At 39.4% G+C, this 17500-nt stretch overlaps 1 protein-coding gene across 2 annotated transcripts in view; it reads left to right on the top strand.

Moving 5' to 3' along the window:
- The window catches only part of gpc6a (glypican 6a), a 168785-nt gene that overhangs the window by 46898 nt on the left and 104387 nt on the right, over positions 1-17500 (top strand). The window lies entirely within an intron of this gene.

Raw genomic sequence — 17500 nt, 5'->3', positions numbered from 1 at the left:
GAAAGAAAGAAAGAAAGAAAGAAAGAAAGAAAGAAAGAAAGAAAGAAAGAAAGAAAGAAAGAAAGAAAGAAAGAAAGAATTAGGAAAGACGGATACATGAAATTATAGAAAACATCCTCAAAAGGAAAAGTGAAGGAAGGAAGGAAGGAAGGAAGGAAGGAAGGAAGGAAGGAAGGAAGGAAGGAAGGAAAGATAAAGAATGAAAGAAATATGTGGTGAAAGAAAGAATGGATGGACAGATGGATGGATGGCTGGATGGATGAAAAAAGAAGGGGAAATTATTTAGGGATGGATAAAAAGAAAGAAAACAAGAAAGAAAGAAAGAAAGAAAGAAAGAAAGTAAGAAAGAAAGAAAGAAAGAAAGAAAGAAAGAAAGGAAGGAAGGAAGGAAGGAAGGAAGGAAGGAAGGAAGGAAGGAAGGACGAATAAGGAAAGAAGGAAACATGAAATTATGGAAAACATCCTCAAAAGAAGAAGGAAGGAAGGAAGGAAGAAAGGAAGGAAGGAAGGAAGGAAGGAAGGAAGGAAGGAAGGAAGGAAGGAAGGAAGGACAAATAAAGAAAAGATAGAGAATGAAAGAAATATGTGGTGAAAGAAAGAAAGAAAGAAGGAAAAGAAAGAAAGAAAGAAAGAAAGAATCAAAAAAAGGTTCTTACTCTTATCTCTATAGAAACATAATGGAAGCCTTGGTGCTAAAAAGTCCTAGGAATGGATTCAATCTACAGGAAAGATCGAGCGGCCATTTTTTTTTTCGTTCTTTTTTTTTCAAGGAAACCCCTGAACCTTTTTACTGTCCTCAAGCCACACAATGTCACCCAGTCGCAGTGGCAGCCTTGTAATTTTATCTCTGTAATATTTCCTGTCAGTTGTTACAACGCGAGCCATTCGGGCGCCATTTCTTTCCCCCCGCTGATGGTCGGAGAGGTCTGGCTGACGTGTCTGGACCGATAACCTAAGCGTCTGCGTGCAGATCTGTCATCCTGTCCTCCGGCTGTCTCCTGTTTTCTCTTTCTCTCGCTCTTGCTCTTGCTCTTTCATCAGGGACGTTCATCACTTTTAAAAAACACGTCGTCTTCAATTAGCGTGCAGCTGTCTGTCCGGCTAGCGTATCGATCCAGGAGACGAGAGAACATGCTGTTAATACTCATGAGTGTGTGTGTGTGTGTGTGTGTGTGTGTGGGGGGGGGGGGGGGGGGGGTCCGACGCTCGTTTTTGTAAAACGTACGCTCACTGAAGAGCCGATGCTTGAAGACTGTTTCAAAAATTTTACGTTGTTGCTGAACTTCGATACGGAATTCACAAAAACAGAAAATTCACGGTTCGGCTCGGTCGAAATGCGAAACCTAAAGTCGCTCGTCGTTTATTATTAAACGTTGACGTTTCTTTTTAGGAACATTTGTCAACAACGGTTTACATTTTTAACACAATTTGAAAAAAAAATTAAATAAATGCCGACCTGGTTAAATATTATATATAATAATATTGAATGAAAATAAAATATCCAAAAAATCTAATAAAATAAATAAAATGAATGCGATATTCTTTTTTTATTATTATATTGATTGATTATATTGATTAAATTAAGTAATCTATGAAAGAAACATCACTACTTGGAGAATTATCACTACTAACATGTCAATCATGCTAATTCTAGCTAGGTGGCTAGCCAATAAGGATTCATTATCGAATTAGCAAATCTAGGAGTTGTGCTAACGATCATGTAAGCATTTTGTTCATTTTTATATCATTCAATAGCAAACATGGATGTAGCTAATTCAGAAGCATTAGCCTAGCTTATATATGCACACATATGCGCATTATCTGTTTTAAGGCTAATCAATTTGGTTAGCAAAACATTTTCTGTGTGTTACTGCTAAGTTTTTTTAGAAGGCTAGTTAACCAAAGATTAGCTATGCTGTAAAGGTAACAAATTTAGGTTCGCAAAAGCATTTGATAAATTTCACAGCTCTAAGGAAGGTTTTTAGAACATTCCTGAAACATTGTGTAAGGAACAGTCTGGACTATAATTACAGCTGATGTTTGCAAACATTGCGAGAATGCTATTTCTGACCTTCTAGAATCAATATATCATATGTTCGATAAGCATACATGTATCTGACTAGCTAGCTATTTTAGAATTATTAGCTGGTGGACCACTCAATTTAATGACTAGCTAAGTTTGTGGAGGTTCATATGTGCATTTATGAAGATCTCATTCCACATTTAGTCTGTCAATTTGCTGTTAGAAGAACCTTCACTCTTCTGTTAAAAGGTTCTAATAGATTTTTGGAGTGTGTTTGTGGAGCTTTTGTGGAGATTCATCAAGCGACAAGTGTGTTAGTAAAGTCAGGTACTGATGTAGGTGAGGTTCATCCCTGAGGTGTTCGTTAGAGTTGGAGCTCTATAGCAGGAGATCTTCCACACACTTTCAACTTTCAATCAGATCTTCAGAGAGCTGGCTATGTGAAAAGATGCATTGTTCTGCTGGAACAAGTTTGGGTCTTCTTATTCAAGCAAAGGGACAATTCAGTCTGAAAGAAAGAAAGAAAGAAAGAAAGAAAGAAAGAAAGAAAGAAAGAAAGAAAGAAAGAAAGAAAGAAAGAAAGAAAGAAAGAAAGAAAGAAAGAAAGAAAGAAAGAAAGAAAGAATAGAGAAAGAAAGAAAAGGGAAGAGAAAAAGAATAAGGAAAAAAGGAAACATAAAATTATGGAAAACACCCTCAAAAGGAAAAGTGAAGGAAGGAAGAAAGGAAGAAAGGAGGGATTGGAGGAAGGAAGAAGAAAAGATAAAGAATGAAAGAAATATGTAGTGAAAGAAAGGATGGATGGATGGATGGATGGATGAATGAAAAAACAAGGGGGAAATATTTAGGGATGGATAAAAAGAAAGAAAGAAAGAAAGAAAGAAAGAAAGAAAGAAAGAAAGAAAGAAAGAAAGAAAGAAAGAAAGAAAGAAAATGGAAGAGACAATTCAGTCCACAATTCTTACCACATCCAAAGACGTCTAAAAGAATTTGTGAAAGAACCGCATATGGATAGAAAAGTCTAGAAGTCCAGAAAGGTCCAGTCCTTTTGTGTAGGATTAAGAAATGCAAGCTTCTGGAATTTTCTTCAATTTTATGTCATACAGTAAATCTCTTGATGGATATTTCTTGCTAATCTTACAATAGATAGCGTTTTAGAAAAAAAAACGAATTACGCACGTTAAATATAGTTTTACCTCCTACACGTTGCGAACGTAGCAAAAGTCACAGCATTCTGATGTCGAATTAAAGGCGATTCCTACAAAAGTTGTTCAGAGCTTCAGTTTTAGCTACTTTATTATTTTTTCTAATTTTTTTATCCGCTTGACATTTTGTAATCTCAGGCCGCCCATGACGCACTTCAATCGGACAGCAATGCTTGAGCTTCCTGTAAAGCATCTCCCCTATCCCTGACCTCGAGAATAACCCCGAATTCATCCTGCATCAGCTCAGATTTAAAGCTATTTGTAAAGCTGTCAGATGAATGTAAACCATATGGGTGTAATGTACTGACATCATGCACTCTGATTATTTTGTGCCTTCTAGCGCTTTTCATAACTCCGCTATTGTTGAAGCGAGACCGCGCTCGCGCTGTAGCGTGCAGAAAATAAAAAGGCGCCACCCCGCGCTTTTACCGTGCCCAGATTTATTTATTTTATTTTTTATTTTTCAACTGACACTTCCAGAAATAATCACAAGATGATGTAGTTAATTAAGCTGCCATTCTGTACTGTCTGCAGGATCTCGCGTTTTAATGGAATGCGAAACTGGGGAGCACATTAACAGCTTGTCTCTAAACGTATCTGTGTGATTTGAACTTTGCGTGCTTCGATTTTCCCCACGACTCTCTTTAGCAATCCGGTTCCCTTTGTACTTTCAATTCATCTGATTTATCACCAGCTCTGATTTGTGAATGAGACTCTGAGGAATCGAGGATCTCTTGACACCTGTCTGCATAGCATCAGATTTGCTTATGATAGTGAAGTGGATGGATGGATGGATGGATGGATGGATGGATGGATGGATGGATGGATGGATGGATGGACGGATAGATGGATGGTGAAAAGACAAATAGATAAGCATGCAAGAATTTTATTTAAGCATGAATAAATGGATGAATGGATGGATGGATGGATGGATGGATGGATGGATGGATGGATAAATCGTGAAAAGGCAAATAGATAACCATGCATGAATTTTATTTAAGCATGAATAGATTGATGGATGGATGGATGGATGGATGGATGGATTGATGGATGGACGGATAGATGCACGGACATGTTATTTCATGTGCAGGCAGTGGACAGGCGGATGAATAGGCAAATGAACAGATATACGGATGGATGGATTGTTTAATAGATTAGATTAATAGATAAGCAGGTGGATGGATGGATGGATGGATGGATGGATGGATGGATGGATGGATGGAGGGACCAATAGATGTACAGACCATTTAATGACTCCATGGGCAGATGAATAGTGGGCAGAGGGATGGTTGTCTGGGCAGTGGATGGATGGATGGATGGACGGACGGACGGATGGATGGATGGATGGATGGATGGATGGGTGGATGAATAGATGGATGTATACATCATTTGATGACTCACTGGGCAGATGAATAGTGGTCAGAGGAACCAATGAGTGGTTGTCTCGATATTGGATTGATAGATGGATGGACTGAATTGTATATGGATGAGTAGATGAATGGTTCTGTTGAAGAGGAGGAAGATTGATGGATTGACAGAAGGGTGTATTAATGTGGATGGGAAATGAATGGATAAGTCAGTAAATAATGCATAAAACAAGGGCAAAGGAGAGGTGTATGAATGGATAGATTGAATGGATGAACAGGTGAATAGAAAATTGTACGTTACATGGATGGATGGATTGATGCACAGAAAAACAGGTGGATAAATAAATAACTGTGGAAAAGAAAGTATTGCTAATGTCATAATAAAAGTTAAAATCCTTCGTTGTGGATAATTTTTTATTTATAAAAGGCTCCTATTTAAAAAGCTGTGAATATATTCAGCTTTTGAGCTTCCTCTCATTCGTTCAAGGCTGACTTCTCATGAGCTGCTGTTCCTGCTGAGCCTCTGGTGATGAACAGATTTTACACTTCCTCCAAGAGCTTATTGCACACCCAGGCATCTCTGGTGTTTTTTTTCTTTCTTTCTCTCTTTCTTTCACACATTTTGTTGTTTCTTTACCTGAAACCTGATTGCCTTCATATAAAGACATTATTTTTGGTCTAAATTATTTGTTTCAAGTGCTAAAAAGTTTTCATATTTCAATTAAAAATTGCAAGTAGAAAGGGAAACGTGACAGTTCAGGTCCGAAAAGTGTTTAGCAATGTCTCGGTTCTGGTCTCAAATGTGGAATGATGGTGTTTGCTCTTCTGTAGCGTACAGCATCGGCTGCTCGGTCTCGCGCCAACAATAGGGGCGTTATGAAAGCCCTGGAAGGCAAAAAATAATTCAAGTGCACAATGTCAGTACATTATACCTTTATGCTTTACACCATTCCATCTTGTTCTATATTTCCTGAGGTGATTCTGATGGACAGAGAAAATTGATAAAGGAAAAAAAAGGAACATTGCATTTGTCGAAGCAACGAATTCACACGGGTAGTGTTTGTGATATTACTGAACAAAAGTGTAGATTGGAAAACATGGGATGGAAAGATGCTCGGGTCATTTCTCTGCTTAAAAGATGGGTGGAGCGATAAAGCAATAACTATGCACAAATCAATTGGTGAATGGAAAGATAGAATAATGGAGGTTGGGTGGACAATTGGATATGTGGTAGATTGATCATGAATGGACAGACTGGATGGTGGATGAATGGGAGAAATGGATTGGGAGATTAGTTTTAAATAGGCAAGCAGGTGGATAGAGGGATACATGGGTGGAGTGGCAGATTAATGGTGGATTGTAGATGCGATAGATAGATAAGTGTGCAAAAAGACTGGAAAAGAATTAAATAAAAATATAGATAAATGCAAGGTTGATGAATGGAGAAATTGGAAATAGGTAAATTAATGCACGGATGGAGGAATGGCAAGATTGGTTATAAATGAACAGAAGGATAAAAAGAGGAATTAACTAATAGATTGATGGTCTGATGGATAGAAAGATATAAATATGGGTGGATGGATATCTTTCAATGATTGAAAAAATGGTTGTAAATGAATGAGCAGGTGGATAGAAGAATAAATGGGTGGAGTGTGATCAGTGGATGGATGGATGGATGGATGGATGGATGGATGGATGGATGGATGGATGGATGGATGAATGGATAGATGGATGAATGGATGTATGGATGAATGGATGGATAAATGGATAGCTGTGCACCAATCTACATGGATAGATGGACAGACAGAGGTAAGGATGTGTGGATGATTTAAGAGCCGGATAAATGGATGATGGATAAATAAGCAAAATGGTGAAATGATAAAAGGCGAGCTGGATAGATAGACTGGATGTTTGATAGGTGGGCAAAATAAAAGTGGAGCCAAAGAAGAAAGGATGGGCAAATGGATGTATAAATGGACGCATTAAAGGGGAGATGGGTAAATATGGATGGGTGCCAGATATATAATTGCACTAGAATTGGCTTTGTGGGGGCCGAGGGACTGATGGATTGAGGGACGAACAATCTGATGGATTGATGAACAGTAGAGAGGTAGAGATGGATGGATTGGTGAAAGGGCAGATGGATACATGGATCGGAAGATGTAAAGACAGCCAATTAGATGAAAAGGTGACGGTATGGATTGGGTAGATTAGATAAGTGGGTGGACGAATGAGAGGATGGATGGAAAGTCTGGAAGATAAATTGATGGGCAGATAAATAGAAAGGAAAAGAAAAGGCTGGGGTGAAATGGCCGTGGACTGAAACTATGGATTAGTTTAATTGAAGATAAAAGGATAGAGGGATGAACAGGTGAAGATGGTGAATGAATAGAGGTACAGATAAACTTATAATGGATGGAAGAAGGATAAGTGGAGGAATGAGCCAGCAGATTGATGATCTGTTGGATAGAAAGATATGAATATGGGTGGGTGGGTTGATGGATGGATGGATATATGGATGGATGGATGGATGGATGGATGGATGGATGGATGGATGGATGGATGGATGGATGGATGGAATTTCTTTTTATAAATTTGATAGATGGTGGATAGAGGATGGACGGATGGATGGATTGATGGATGTAAATGGGTGGTTGGATGAATGAGAGGATGAAAGGAGAGTCTGGAAGGTATATTGATGGGCAGATAAATAGAAAGGAAAATTAAAAGGATGGAATGCAATGGATGTGGACTAAAACTATGGAATAAAGATAGATGTTCAATTCAAGATGGAAGGATAGAGGGATGACCAGGGATGAATGGATGGAAGAGTAGATGGAGGGAAGGATCTATGGATGGATAGATGGATGGATGGATGGATGAGTAGATGAGTAGATGGATGGATGAAGACTGTGATGGAGATTGATGGCACTCTAGTGGCAAAAACAGCAATGCCTTCAGGACTAGCACTTGTTGCACTGACTAGATATTTCAAAATGACTTGGAGGGATTGCAACCTTCACACACACACACACACACACACACACACACACACACACACACACACACACACACACACACACACACACACACACAGAGTAACATTATGGATGTGCTCCATAAACCCACACCCAGAGAGAGCAGTAAAAACAGGCCAGTGTGTTTGCACATTATGGTTATCTGGCGTCGGCTACGAGAGCTCGTTCCTCCAAAGTCCCGCGAGGCCGAGCAACCTTGGGTTTACATTCAATTTCTCTCCTTCCTTCATATTCCTCTTCTCGTCGCCATTTCCCCCCAGACCTCCGTGCATAATTGAAGCGAGTAAAAATAAAATAAATAAAATGCCACTCAGAATGGCGAGAGAATTGGTCCCAATTGTGTGTGGTTTTTCCCAAAAGCACTGGGCGAGACAGTTTGAGGAGGGAAAGCGTTGTTTAGAGGGGTCAACAAGCAGAGCGCAGAGTGAACATTGAGAAAGGCAGTGAGACAAAACCGAGTCGGTGAGACAGGGGGTGTTCGGGAGGATATAGATAATTTAACATGATCAGCAATATTAAATGAGAGAGGTACTGTACATCAGGATAGACAGCATGCAGTGAGGCAGTGTGGTGGTGGTGTAGTGGGACTATTTAGCAAGTTAACATGCGGCAAAACTGACAGAGAGACAGCATTGAGACAAAGAAAGAAAGTAGACAGGAAGTAGACCTGCATGTAGTGAGACAGGGAGTGCTCAGTGAGACAGGCAGCATGGAGTAGGACAGTGTGTGGTAAGACAGGTGGTGTTCAGTAAGACACCACATAGGACAGTGTGTGGTGAGACAGATGGTGTTGACTAAGACACCAAAAAATGAGACATGCAAAATGGAGAGGACAGTGTGTGGTGAGATACGTATTGTTTAGTAAGACACCGAATAGTCAAGTCAAGTCAAGTAAAGTTTATTTTTATAGCGCTTTTCACAACAGACATTGTCTCAAAGCAGCTTTACAGAAATCAACATCAAGGTGAATGATGTGTATTTATCCCTGATGAGTAGCCGTGGCGACTGTGGCAAGGAAAAACTCCCTTAGATTTTATGAGGAAGAAACCTTGAGAGGAACCAGACTCAAAAGGGGAACCCATCCTCATTTGGGTGACATCAAGGGTTTGATCACAAATCTTTCAACAATATAGAACACTGGAGAGAGAGAACTAACATTAGTACTGGAGTATAAGATTATAAGTAATGTTCTTTCTACAGTCTTATACAGTCTTTATGGTTATAAAACTAGGAGCTACTGAGCTCAACATTTGTGATCATCACAGATCCAGCATCAGCTTCTCCATGCTAGAGCCTTTAAATACTCCAGGAGGTCCAATGTCAAAACTCCACACATGTGGTGGGATCCAATTGCTACTGGTACGTCCCTAGATGGTACGGGATCTTTACGAGTTCGAATAGTGAGACAGGCAGCGTAGAGCAAGACAGTGTGTGGTGAGACAGGTGGTGGTCAGTAAGACCTCAAATAGGACAGTGTGTGGTGAGACAGGTGGTGTTGACTAAGACACCAAATAATGAGACATGCAAAATCGAGAGGACAGTGTGTGTTGAGATAGGTATTGTTTAGTAAGACACCGAATAGTGAGACAGGCAGCGTAGAGCAAAACAGTGTATGGTGAGACAGGTGGTGTTCAGTAAGACCCCAAATAGGACAGTGTGTGGTGAGACAGGTGGTGTTGACTAAGACACCAAATAATGATACATGCAGAATGGAGAGGACAGTGTGTGGTGAGACAGGTGGTGTTCAGTAAGACACTACGTAGTGAGACAGATAGTGAGTAGTGGGACAGCATGCAGTGAGACAGGCAGTCAGTAGTAGGACAACATTCAGTAAGACAGAGGATATTGAGATACATCTGCCTTACTGGAAACACTAACGCAGAGGTTTGGCAGCTGTACAGCTCAGATGCTAAACCCTAGCACTAATGCTAACCACAATGAATTAGCGGGTCATCAGTAAGCCACGGTTTTCTCATTTGAATGGTTCAGGATCTTTATCTGTCCATTACTTTCTGTCCTGCTGCACATTACTCGCTGTCCTGACGTGCATTATCCACCTGCGGCCACTTCACTCGCCACAAAATCCACTTGCTGCTGTGAGGCTTTATGCTAATCGGGTCAGAGCGATTTGGTGCGTCGCTAAAGCCCCTGCAATAACAAAAAAAGCTATTTATTAAAATAAATATTTCATCGGAGTTTACGCAGTTTAATTCTCCTGTGTGTTTTGTTCGCACATGCTGCGTTTCTGAAAAGGTCATTTCACTGAGGGGAAACTTATGATGTTTAGAATTGACTGTGATTTCTTTATGATTAATAATATTTAGCTTAATTTCATTTTAACTTTTAAGATAGATAGGGTTTCTAGCCTGCTACTTATAGAACACATTTATTTTTTACCAGATAGCTAGTTTGCTTAGCTAGTAACGTTGGCTAATAGATAGAGCATCAGATATAGCATTATGATAAAGGCTAATTGCTTAAAATGCTTAAATGTCTCACTGTTAAGACCAAAAACTTGAAAGACTGTGAGGAAGCATGAGGACAATAGCTTTGGAAACCAAGCAACCTTGGAAACAAGGGCAGAAATAAAGCATGTACACTAGGAAGAAAGGCGTCAAGTAGTAACAGGGATACTGGGATCATAAAAAAACAAGAACAAGGAGACAGGAAGTGTAAACAAGCAACTAGGGATTATCAAGGGAAAAATACAATATTAACCTAGAAGTATAAACCTGGGTGGGGTCTGATATTTGATCTTCTACAACTGGCAGCCAATACAGACCTTTAATCTGACATTTGTTAACTATGTCAACTGCTAAATGCTAATTTCATATGCATCACATTAGCTCTCTAGCTAATGTGTCCCCGTCTCGAACACGACATTGTCGCAAATAATTTAATTAGCACTTGCGCTTCGCTTCATAGGTACTCGGGTGAGTTACTACAGCAACGGTCCTTGACCATCCTAATGCTTTTAGTTGCCACGGCAACATTAGATTTAATTGTTGGTTTTTAATTATGTGTCTTTACACTGGTCTATTTATATGACAAGTTGATTACAAGTGAAGAGACAACAACAAGAATTCATGATTTTTGCGTTTCAGTACACGGTTTCGTATAGAGCACTATTGCGCTACCCTGTAAACCTCGGCCTGCCCTGTTAACAGCAGATCGTGTATCGGGTGAAACGGTCTTCGCCATGTTTATGGCGGATGCGATGTGGGGAAGTGCACTCTGCGGCCTTGTCCAGCTCGAACATGCACAGAAATCTAATTCCACTTAAAAACCCTCGGCTAAAACGCTTTCTCTTGTAGCAAGGGCTGACTTGGTAGCCTGGGGTTACCGCTGATGCAGAGATTCCAGTTCACAACCTGTTCCTGGACACGGACAAATAATTTACTCAATTCATACCTGTTAATAAAGTAGTAAGGAAGCAAGAATTAAACAGGAATTAGAAACAGGGATTTTAAAACAATTTGAGTGATGAAAAGGCTGACTAGAACGCTGGATAAAGCTGGAAACATAAACTTGAAGAAACGAGAAGTCTGGAAAACAATCACTAGGAAACATGAGGACAAAAGACACTCAAGTACTGAGACTAAGAATAAATATAGAGACTAGAAAACTTGACGACGAGGAAACATTAGACACAAAATTTAGACCCTTGTGCTCTAAGAAACAAACACTTTGTGCAATTCATTGAGACAAAGAACAAAAGAGAGGACTAAACATCTTGGCATGTAGGAAATATGAGGAATCAAGAAGACTAAAAATCAAGGGGACTAGACAACAAGGAGAATAGAATACTGTACTGGGTGACCAGAAATTAAAGAGATTATGAAACAAGCCCATTGTCCGAAAAATACTCGAGTACTAGGAATTAAAAACAAAAGGACTAAAGTCCAAGAGATATAAAACACTTGGTGTCTAGAAAACATGAGGATAAAACCTAGACATGTGCACTGAGAATCAGGATGACTAAGGTGGCTGGAAAACAAGGGAAACTACAAAACATTTTATCTAGGAGCTATGAAGGGGACAATACAACAAGGACTAGAATACTAGGTGACTGGGAATCAAGGAGACTAAGAAGCAGGAGACAAGTAAATTGTCAGTAGCAAAAATGTAACAAATACTTCCACACTCAAAGAGACTAAGAAAGAAATAGACTAGAATACAAGGAGACTTAAAAACTAGGAGTGTGGAACACATAAGAACAAAACACAAACACTGGGAATCAGCAAGACCAAGACACAAGGGGGCTAGAAAAGAGGAGACTAAAAAAAGGGTTGCATGGACCAACTCATTAGAAACTATGAAGACAAAACGATACTTGAACACTGGGAATCGAGGAAACAAAAGTGGGGACTAGAAGTCTTGAAAAATGAAAACTAATAATTAAGGGGACTAGACAACAAGGAGTCTAGAATACTAGGTGACTGGGAATCAAGTACACTAATAAACAAACCCATTGTCCAAAAGGCACTCAGGTACTGGGAATCGTGGTTTCTAGGAAATATAAGAAATCAAGAACACTTAAATGAAGGGGATTTGACAAAATGAGATTTGAAAACTAGGTGTCTGGGAAACAAAAGGACAAAACACAAGCTCTGGGAATCAATGAGACCCAGAAACAAGGGGACTAGAAAAAAGGAAGATTAGAAAACAACATTGACAGAAGACACTCAAACAACGGGAGATCAAAACTTACGTGGGGAGACGAAACAGGAGGACAAAAGCTAGACATCTTAAACCTGGTATACAAAAGAAACTAGCAAGCAGAGACATTAGAACATGAGGTTAATATGGAACAAAGAGAATAGGAATCAAAGAGATGAAGAAACCACTGGACTATAAATCAAGGCCACTTGGAAGCAAGGGTACAGAATCACTGGAAATCAGGAAGAAAACAAAAAGAAAGGGAAGCATGAGGACAAACAAGACACAGAGGCATAAAAGAGTCCAAGACAGAAGACAAAAGAAACAAGTGACTACAAAGCATGAGCACAAATGTCATAAATGTGGGGACCTAAGAAACAAGGGGAGTAGAAAACAAGGGGACAAAACCTAGAAAACATGGGTACTGGGCAAAGGGGTGACTAGAAAACAATTGAACTATAAAGCAAAAGGGCAGAAGCTAGAAAAATGAGCACTGGGAATCAAGGACAGTAAGACACAAGAGACTCGAAAACAAGGGTACTAGGAAGCACGAGGACAATAGCTTTGGAACGGAAACAAGGGCAGAAATATAACGAGGTACACTATAAAACAACTTTTTCAGAAAACAAGGGATCTATTCCTCAAGGACAAAAAACAACACCTGTAGGAAACAAAGGAACTGTGATATAAGGTGACTAGAAAGCAAGGGTCTAGGACACATGGTGACAATAGATTTGGAAAACAAGCATATTTCGAAACAAGGGCAAAAATAAAGCAAGTACACTAGAAAACAAGTCTCCAAAAAAGGGGGGCTATAGAACATCTGACACAAAAATAAAGACACTAGGATACAATACCGGTAGGAAATAAGGGGACTTTGAGATATAAGGTCAAAAAGCTAAACACATGAGCACTGAGAATCAGTAGGAGAAAAGGAAAAACAAAGGGATTAAGAAGCACAAAAGCACAATAGCTGTGTACGCTTGGAAACATGGCAGCAAGAATGGGAAACAAGGACACTTAAAAACAAGTTTCCCAGAAAAACGAGGGGGCTACTCAATGAGGACACAAAAATTAAAGACACTGAGAGACATGGGAACTCTAAAATAAGGTGACTAGAAAACTAGAAAAGAAGAGACTAGAAAAGGGATGTATGTAGTAAAAGAGCATAGGGACAAGGGACTAGACAAGGGATTACAAAACAAGGGGAACAGAAAGCATGAGGACAATAGATTTGGACAAGGGGGCTATGCATCGAGGACACAAAAAAGAATGACACTAGAAAATTATACCTGTAGGAAACACCGGAACTAAAAACAAGTAAAAGAAGGACACAAGTGAAAAGAGACTAATGATTAGCTTGTAAACGGTTGTACATGTCACATGACCTTCTCATGCCTCCGCTCACTGGCACTCGGTTTGTTTAGCAGCACTAAAAACAAACACAACGATTGTGTTGCACGTTACACAGTTAGCAAAGCAAAACCTCGTTTTTAGCGTCTCCGATCCTCGTTTTTTTAATCTTGCTTTTGTGAGGAGAGTTCATCGAGTCAGACTCGCCCGCTGTGTTCATTAGCGATCAGCTAGGAGAAAAATTAGCACAACACACAAGTCATAAAGAGCTGCAGGAGGAACGTGGGTGCCATTATTAACAACTCCGACTTCAAACTGAGCGCTAATTACACATTAGCTTTCAGCTATTCACGCTTTTCTGTCAGCAGTTAGCACGAAGATTAGCAAAAAAACATGAAGGTGTATGTAATGAAATTCAAGACTCGCCCTTCATATTTATCCCGCCCCTTTACAGTCACTTTAATCAATTAGATTTTTTTATTGTGGCTTTGTCCCAAACCAAAAACTTCCCTATAGAGACACTGTGGACCTGTCCCAAATGACACACACTATACACTATATAGACTTCCGAAATGCTAATTCCTGTTCACTGTGGACCTGTCTCAAATGACATACCCTATTCACTATATAGACTTCCTATGTATCAATGCCGTTTTATTGTGGACCTGTCACAAATGACACACCCTATACACTATATAGTCAAGTCAAGAAGCTTTTATTGCCATTTTAACCAGAAATATCTGACCCAGTACACCGCAAAATGAGACAACGTTCCTCCAGAATGCTGGTGCTACATTAAACATCATACCAGAACACAGAGTTAATGTGTCCTCACCACATAAAGTGCATCGTGTGCAACCAGGTGCAAAGACACAAGACAGTGTAGAACAAATACACAAAACACAAAGTAGCGCCGCCAGTAAACCTACAGTGTTACACAGTACAGTGTGCAGAGAGAACTGTAGGGTACTTGTTAATAAAAACAAATGGTTGTGCAAAACAGCAAAAGCAGCAGTCAAACTGATGTGCAAAACAACAGCATGTAAACAATCTGGGTTTACTGAAGACATGGATGGTAATGAAGACATGGATGTGTGAAATGAGTATGAGTGTGTGTAAGTTCAGATTTGTAGCAGTTCAGTAACACACAGTTGAGTGTGTGTGTGTTTGGTACACTTCAGTTCTGTGTGTTAAGGAGTCTGATGGCTTGAGGGAAGAAACTGTTGCACAGTCTGGATTTGTTTACCGAATGCTTCGGAAGCTCTTCCCTGATGGTAGGAGAGTGAAGAGTGTGTGTGGAGTGTGTGTGAGGGGTGTGTGTGGTCGTCCACAATGCTGTTGGCTTTTCGGATGCAGCGTGTGGTGTAAATGTCCGTGATGGAGAGGAGAGAGACTCCGTTGATCTTTTCAGCCGTCCTCACTGTCCTCTGTAGGGTCTTGCGATCCGAGATGGTGCAGCTGATCTCTGTAGAACATGGTCAGGATGGGGGAGGGAGATGGGCTTTGGATCATGGTCACTGGATGTGTCCCAAACCACACGCCTTATTGACTATATAGTCCACAGAAACACCATCATTTGATGACTGAGTCTGTGTTCCAAATCACACGCCTTATTAACTATATAGTCCACATAAACACCATCGTTTAGTCGCTGTGGCTGTGTCCCAAACTACATGCGTTATTAATTATATGGGTAACCTAAATACCATCAGTGTACCATTGTGGATGTGTCCCAAACCACACACCCTAGTCACTACATGGGCAATATAAACACGACTGTAGACATATAGGCCACAGAGACACCTTTATTAGTTCACTATGGATATGTCAGAAATCACATGACCTATTTAATGTATTGGCCACACTAACTCCGTTGTTGGTCCACTGTGGACGTGTCCCAAACCACATGATTAGGCAGCAGTGTGAGTGTAAAATTAATGGAAAAATAAATTGAATACCGCCGAGGGCAAGCGCAATGTAAAAATGAGTGCTGATAAAAGTGTGAAAAATGACACGTCTTTACACACTGGGGACAGTGTGTGTGTGTGTGTGTGTGTGTGTGTGTGTGTGTGTGTGTGTGTAAGCAGTAGGACACAGGTAATTAATTTATCAAGGTCAATTACTTTAAAGTCATATGATAAAGCGAATTCAGTGCAGTGTCTCAGAGGAGTTCAGATCACTCCGCCCACTCAAAAGGGGCAGGGCTTTTCAAAAATAGTTTAGCATATGCAAATCAACAAACACACAGAGATTGTGACCTCATACTCTCTCCTCTCCTCCATGTGTACTGCACTGACTTTTCTTTCTTTCTTTCTTTCTTTCTTTCTTTCTTTCTTTCTTTCTTTCTTTCTTTCTTTTACACAGTGTTTTCTTTCTTTCGCTCAAAATTTTCTCTTTCTTGTTTCCTTTCTTTATTGTAAATTTATTTTTCTTTCTTTCTTTCTTTCTTTCTTTCTTTCTTTCTTTCTTTCTTTCTTTCTTTCTTTCTTTCTTTCTTTCTTTCTTTCTTTCTTTCCTTTTTTAGTTCACTTAATGTTACCTTTCATTATTTTCTTCAATGCTTTCTTTCTATCTTTCTTTCTTTCTTTCTTTCTTTCTTTCTTTCTTTCTTTCTTTCTTTCTTTCTTTCTTTCTTTTACAGTGTTTTTTTTCTTTCACTCAATATTTTCTCTTTCTTTTTGCCTTTCATTTTCTTTCTTTCTTTCTTTCTTTCTTTCTTTCTTTCTTTCTTTCTTTCTTTCTTTCTTTCTTTCTTGCTTTCTTTCTTGCTTTCTTTCTCTCAATGTTACATTTCATCATTTTCTTCAATTCTTTCTTTCTTTCTTTCTTTCTTTCTTTCTTTCTTTCTTTCTTTCTTTCTTTCTTTCTTATTCTCACTCAGTGTTTTCTTTCACTCAAGAATTTCTTTCTTTCTTTTTTCCTTTATTGTACAATTTCTTCCTTTTTCTTTCTTTCTTTCTTTCTTTCTTTCTTTCTTTCTTTCTTTCTTTCTTTATTTTGATAAATCCATTTTCTTTCTTTCTTTCTTTCTTTCTTTCTTTCTTTCTTTCTTTCTATCTTTCTTTCTTTCTTTCTTTCTTTCTTTCTTTCTTTCTTTAAAAATATATTAAAAATATATTTATTCCCTTCACTTTCTATCCTTGTTATAAGGTCAGTTCCTTTACGTAGGGCGGTTTTGGTGATTATGCCTCTCCTCATCCCTGTGATCACCCGACCCCCCAAAAAGCCCCACCGCTGGTCTGAATCATGTATTAAAGTGAATTTCTATATTTACCATTTTGGTCAGGATAGTGTTACTGTTCCAACTGTGAACACCGAACAGCGTGTAAATCAATCCCATAATGCACCATAATGCGCAGTTGGAAGAAAACAGGGACCTCGGTGCTTCGGGTGGGTTTGACAAATTAGCCGGTATTTTTATGCGAGCTGGAATATGGCCGTGTTGTTAGAAATCAATGGAACATCTCTGTGCATAAGGACGCTGAGCTCGCATTACCCACGGATCCACATATCGATCGGATAATTCTCTGAAGGAATATCGCACCGCCGTCATCAATTAGCCTCGTTCGGCCTGAGGAGATTCACCGAAACACGACATCTGCTCTCACGCAGGGCTCGCGGTCCCACAGCTCGTGCTAATCTTTACCTAAAGTTAGCAAATACTTAGCAAATTATCTTGACTAGCAATTTGACTAGCTTTTAACCCACTGCGGCAGCGTTCAGTAAGTTGTCCAACTTAGCTTTAAACAACTGTTACTATAATTAGCTCATGAGCTATTAGCAAAAATCGAGCTAAAAACGTCTCATAAAACCACATGCAAAACTTTTCACTAGCTAACATCAAAGTGCTTGGAA

The sequence above is a fragment of the Silurus aristotelis genome, assembly GCF_946808225.1.
Source record: "Silurus aristotelis genome assembly, chromosome: 20".
Classification (NCBI taxonomy): Eukaryota; Metazoa; Chordata; class Actinopteri; order Siluriformes; family Siluridae; genus Silurus; species Silurus aristotelis.
The sequence above is the reverse complement of the archived record's forward strand: the minus strand, read 5'-3'. Positions and strand labels throughout refer to the sequence as shown.